Source organism: Sminthopsis crassicaudata, chromosome 1 (genome assembly GCF_048593235.1).
Source record: "Sminthopsis crassicaudata isolate SCR6 chromosome 1, ASM4859323v1, whole genome shotgun sequence".
Taxonomy (NCBI): Eukaryota; Metazoa; Chordata; class Mammalia; order Dasyuromorphia; family Dasyuridae; genus Sminthopsis; species Sminthopsis crassicaudata.
In genome coordinates, this window is record NC_133617.1 from 704325831 (window position 1) to 704332005 (window position 6175).

The 6175-nt window shown below is 39.6% G+C and overlaps 1 long non-coding RNA gene across 1 annotated transcript; it reads left to right on the forward strand.

Annotated features, from left to right (window-relative positions):
- The first annotated feature begins 601 nt into the window (after positions 1-601).
- LOC141555782 (uncharacterized) lies at positions 602-5899 on the forward strand. The gene is made up of 2 exons (XR_012486341.1): positions 602-688; positions 5421-5899. It is a non-coding gene; the product is annotated as an uncharacterized LOC141555782 (long non-coding RNA).
- The last annotated feature ends 276 nt before the right edge of the window (positions 5900-6175 follow it).

Below are 6175 nucleotides of genomic sequence, written 5' to 3' on the forward strand. Positions count from 1 at the left end.
TCCTACTCACAAAGACCCTACATTCTAATCGGAGAGATAATGAACACATAAGTATGAAAAAAAATAATACAAATATATACAAAGTACTTAAATACAGCCCCTCAAATGTTTGAAAATAGCAACTTTGTCATCTGTAAGTCTTTTTCTAGCTTGCTTTTTAAAATCCATTTCTATGACACAATTCTGAATCTCTTCACAATTCTGATCTCTCTGGTCACTCTTCAGTTTATCAAAATCCTTTCTAAAAATCAGTGCACCCCAGGGATGGTGGAGTGGATAGCTTCAGGTGCTGAAGTCAGGAGGACCTAACTTCAAATATGGCCTCAAATATTTAACATTTCCTGTGTTCCTGAGCAAGTCCTAATTGCCTCAGTGAATAATAATGGTAATAATAAGATCAAACAAGGTATTAAAATTCAGCCCCCCAAATTGATCCTGTTACTCTACAAGAGATCTGACCAGAAAAGAATACAGTGGTATTATTACCTTCCTCATTCTGAGTCGAGGAAGTCCATTAGTTATGATGTCACACAGTTTGAAGAAATGTGCTCATAATGGGGATCTGGTGTACATAGAGAGTATCCAAATGGTTTCTTCCCATGAGGATACTTGGAAGAAGATGGAGTTTCTCTATATGGAGGACACTAACAAGGTGCTTCTGCAAGAATCATGATGATGTGTAAGAGAGGTACGTTGGAAAGTCTAAAGCATTTGCTGACTAATATCTAGTTCTCAGCTAATTGCCTATAAATTGCTAATTGCCATTAAAAAAATCTATCAGCTTTGGCTACTTCCTCTTTTTTTTAATTTTTTTTGTAAGGCAATTAGAGTTAAGGGACTTGTACAGGTAATACTGCTAAGTAAGTGTCAAATGTCTGAGACCAGGGCTAGTGCTATATCCACTGAGCCACCTAGCTACCCCTCCTCTTTGTTATTTTTGACTTGATATCTTCACCTAGGCTCTGGCAGAGAGAGATGGGATCCATTGGAGAGTTGTTTGATTGTATTCAGCTCTTCATTGATCCCATTTGGCATTTTCTTGGCAAAGCCACTTAAGTGGCTTGCCATTTCCTTTTCTAGTCCCTTTTATAGATGAGGAAACTGAGGCAAACATCATTAAATTATTTTTCCAGGGTCAGCTAGTGAGTTTCTGAAGCCAGATTTGAACTCTGGTCCTTCTGACTCCAGAACTCTATCCATTGTACCATCTAGTTTCCCTTCCTTAGAACCTTCTTGTGCCAAAAAACAAAAACAAAAACAAAAAAACAACAAAAACAAACACACAAACAAACAAAAAGCCTCATAGGATCACATATATTTTACCGTAGGAAGGTTCTTTAGAGTTCATTTAGTCTAATCTCTTTATTTACAGATGAAGAAAATGAGTCAATGAAATTTCGTGATGCCCTTGAGGTTAAAAAAACAACAACAAAAAACAAAACAGCACATAGAAGAGAATTTTAACCCAGATCCTTTGGTTCTAAATCCATTCTTTCCACCGCCCCCTCACTACATCCAATTCAAGTCCCAGGAAACAAACCAAACCAAACTCCAAAAAGGATTATGAGGAGGTTAGACAGTTTACAGCTCTCTCTTTCTCAGTTTCCTAAGGGGACAGCAATTTCTTTTCAGCTTTACTACTAGTATTCCCCAAGGGCCCTCATTGCATTGTCCTACCATTTCAGTTTTGGATTAACTGAGAATTTTCCTGGCCAAGCCAAGCCACGTCAGCTAATTCTGATTACAGTGAGTCCTCCTGGGGATACCTTCTTGGAAACAAAATTGGAATGAGAAATCAGATCTTCAAAGTTAGAGGAATTTACTCTTCAGAGTGCAGCTTCCTCCTTTTATTTAGTTGATTATCTGAGAGAAAACACTTGTTATCTGGAAGTACTGAGTCACACCTCAGGGTAGGTGCCAAGAAGCCTGGGATGGCTAGGAGGGGTCAGGACTGGGAATCTAGCTGGACATCAGGGCTCTGTCTGGCACTTCAGTACCAAACAAGGCAAGGTGATTTAGACATGCTGGGTCCAGAGCTGCAGATGCTAAGGGTGTCATTCCTATTTGACAATAATCTTACACCACTGACCAACCAGAAGGAGTGTGAGCTGTGTGTGATCAGTAACGCTAAAAGAAAAACTTGCCAGGAGCAAATGTGAGCGATGCACTGTTTTCACTTGAGGCCAGAGGGAGTGTGCTAACAATCCTCATGAGAACAGAATGGCTATTGGTCCAGTCTTCCCCACCTCTCTCTCCTTCCCCCTCCAAGGCCTCCTGATTTTTCTCTTGTTGGCTTTAGATTCCTATTCCCAGATCATCTTTCCTGGGGTCAGCTCCTATGTTTGCCAAGCACCTTAAGAAACAGAACATGTATCCAGTGGCCTGAAATACTCTCAATAATGATGAGTAATGAGAAATAAAGTAGAATAATTGAAATTCACAAATCTCAAAAAAAATTTTTGATCTTTGACCTAGGAATTACTTACTGATTACTTGAATCTCTGGAATGGACCTTACACTTGGATCCTGGTCCTTTCTCCTAGGCTTGTTGACTCTCTTCCATTCACTCACTGGCCAGGTTCCCAGCACACAGTGTTCCTCAGAGTCGCCCTCTCCATGCCTAGAGCAAACAGGGTTAACACAGAAAATGCTCTAATACTTGGGAAAATCTGAGCAATCTCTGATGGCTAATCTACTTTCTCTAGAGTCATCGGATAAAACCTAGTCATACCTTTCAACTCAATAAACAAAGAAAAAAATACATTTAATGCCATTATATATAACACAACAAAATGCTCCCTTTCCCATATCTTCTCTAGCTTGCAGGATAGTTGACTATAATAATACCTGACATTTATGGAGCCATTAAGATTTGTAAAGTGAGACAGGGTTAGTGCTAACATCCCAATTTTATAGATGAATAAACTGAGCCTAGAGACCTTAAGCATTTGGCACAGGGTCTCAGAGCCATTGAGTGTATGAAGCAGGATTTAATTTGTAAAATGAAATAGGGTTAGTGCTATTATCCCTATTTTGGAAATTTGTAAAGTGAAGTAGGGTTAGTGTTATCATCCCAATTTTGTAGATGAGTAAACTGAGCAAGCCACTGGTACAGGGTCTCAGAGCCACTGAGTATATGAGACAGGATTTGAATCCAGACCTTCTTGGTCTGATAGTCAAGGAGACTAGATTTCCCTGATTCAACTAGTATCCTCCACATTTCGTTGGCTCTTCAAATCCACTCTTTAGTGTTGCCTTAACTTTGGCATTTTTTGGAAATGGTAATATCCTGTGATGTAATGTTCTTTTGTTTCTCTAGGTTGCAATCGTTCTCTGGGAGGAGGTTTCTTGGGGAGGCTCTGGAGCCAGCCTTAATTTCAGTTTAGTTCAATAATCCCAAAATGCAGCCAGGAGTTAAAGTCCAGATCCTATATTATGTCTTTCAAAGTCTTGAATCTTTTCCTGTCAGAATGTCTCCAGCCAGCTTCAGTCTCTAGATCCCTCCAAATCCAAAGCCTCCAGCTAGCACGAAGGTAGACATGGGAATGAATCAGACTCTGCCTTCAAAGAGTGTGAGATTGTGGGTTTCCCAGAATTCAATCCTAGTTGTGAATCTCCTGGAAGCCCATGAACAGACTTTTCCTTTAGACTTGTGAATCTGCTGGACTTGCGAATCCACTGAATCCTGGCTCTGAATCTCCTCCAGCTTCCCCCGAAGTTCTCCCCTTGACTAAGTCCAGACTCCTTCCACACTGACCCCCCCCCACTCAATGTTGGCTCCTTATATCCTCCCAGAGAATGGGCTTGTGGGTACTCCATGGGGTTGTGGGAACTCCTTAAGGAACCAATGAGTGAACTCCTTTAAAGGTGTAAACTCCTTTAAAGGTTTGAACTCCTTTAAAGGTATGAACTCTGAACTAGGGAATTGTTAGGTACTGACTTACCACCTTGTAAGGATACTAACACTGTGATCTTTGGTATCTCAGCCCTATTTCTTCAGCTGACAATGCCAAGCCTTTCCAAGGTCATCACCAAAAGAATATTTTTTTGTGTGTGAGGAAATCGCCTAAATAAAGCTTGAACATAGCTCACATCTAGTTTTTCCCTAAATGTGCGCAATAGGGCTTCTAACTTCTGTATAAGCACTCAGGATACTTGATGGGTTCTGGGGATAGGACAGTTTAGATTTCACACTAAAGAAAATTCATGAGATGAAAAGGATTGAGGGGAGACCATGCACTCATGTAGACTAAAGGGATAAAGGACTGATTTCTTAAAAAATTTTTTTATTAAGGCTTTTTATTTTCAAAACATATGCATAGATAATTTTTCAACATTGACCCTTGCAAAACTTTGTGTTTCAAATTTTTCCCTCCTTTCCCTCCCATTCCCTCCCCAAAATTCCCTCCCCAAATTCAATATATGTATATATATATTTATACAATTGTCATGCTGCACAAGAAAAATCAGATCAAAAAGAAAAAAAATGAGAAAGAAAACAAAATACAAGCAAACAACAACAAAAAGAGTAAAAATACTATGTTGTGGTCCACACTCAGTTCTTACAGTCCTTTCTCTAGGTTCAGATGGCTCTCTTCATCACAAGAGCACTGGAAATGACCTCAATCATCTCATTGTTGAAAAAAGCCACAAAAGACTGATTTCTAATGAACCAATTCACAGAGGCAGACCCTGTCTCTAACTCCACCTCAAGTACACTTATAGCAGGCTTATCTACATCCTCTGAGGTGTCCTGTTTTTTCTAAATGATGATCCATGTCTCATAATTAACCAATCAAACACTTATTAATTGCCTATTATGTGCCAGGCATTATACTTGGCACTGGTAATATAAAGTCAACAATGAAACTGTTCCTGCCCTCAAGGAGTTTATGCTCTATCAGGGGAGATAAGTTTAACAATAATGCCTCCTGTTGGGGATAAGGGCTTAGAGTTCCATAATCTTGCCCTTGCCACAAAGAGGCTCTTCTGATATGAACTACGTTCAGTCCTAAGGAAGCTTAGTTTTTAATGAGAGGAGTTGGATCCCTTTTATCTTACTCCTTGTTCGTGGAACTTCCAGTCTGGTGTTCAGTTCTTGGGGCTAAAATCTTAGGTTTTGACTCGTTGGTAGGATCTCCTGAAGGATGAAAGCAGAAAGGCACTCGCTGTATAGCATAGATCAGATATAAATCAGCTATATATTTCCTTTAAACACAGGAAGTATTAAACACAAAAGATAAGCATTCAGAAAAAATAACTTAAGCATCAGTAATAACTTGCAACTATTGTGATAGTTTCTGGGAAATTGAGATATAAAGAAGATGAGGCAGTTGTGGAACTGCTGAATAGGCATTTTATATTTTACCTTGTTTTTTTGCTGTCTAAACAACCCTATTCACATCCATATCTTCTGACAGATAAAAGGATAAGAGTTTTACCCTGCTGGTAGTCATCCTTTGATGCAGAAACTTCTTCTTCAACCAGTCATCTATGACAAAGGAATCAAAGATCTCTGGACCTTTCCAACTCACAAAATTGCTTCTAGGGTTGGGCACAAGCCACTTGGATTTGCTGTTGGTTCACTTGTGTTTGGGAAAGAAATATAACAGGAGCAGTAGCCATGACTCAGGATTGACTAAGTTTCCATAATTGCTGGAACTTCCATGTTTTTGAATTTCCGCCAGGAAAATGGAAGAACACTCACCTCATCTCTATTCTCACCCATATAGAGAGAAACCTGAAGACTCCCATCATGCTTTGAGATAAGAAGAAAAGAGAATGGGAATTGTCAGGAAATAAATATAAACTGAGTCACCAGTTCTTCCTGTTCAGTGGCCATCTGAGGGGATTTCTTTGTGAAGTACTTAATAAAAATTTATTGATCTCAAGGTGCAAAGCCTTCAGCTTAGATTTAGATGTTTTGCTCGAGCTCCTGCATGTGAATATTTAATGGCTTGTGTTAATTCAAAACGGGAGAAGGGAAGTGGCAGGGGGTGTTTCTGGGTACTGATTGATGGCTAGTTGAAATTCAAACTCCTTAGTGGTGGAAAAAGGGTCCTGGAGATCTTCCTTTAGCACAATGACTTAAGGGGATTTGAGCTTCTTGGTCTAGTGGGCTGCTGGTTGGCTACAAAAGTCTTTGTATGGTGGACAGTGTTTTTGCCTTTCTGGT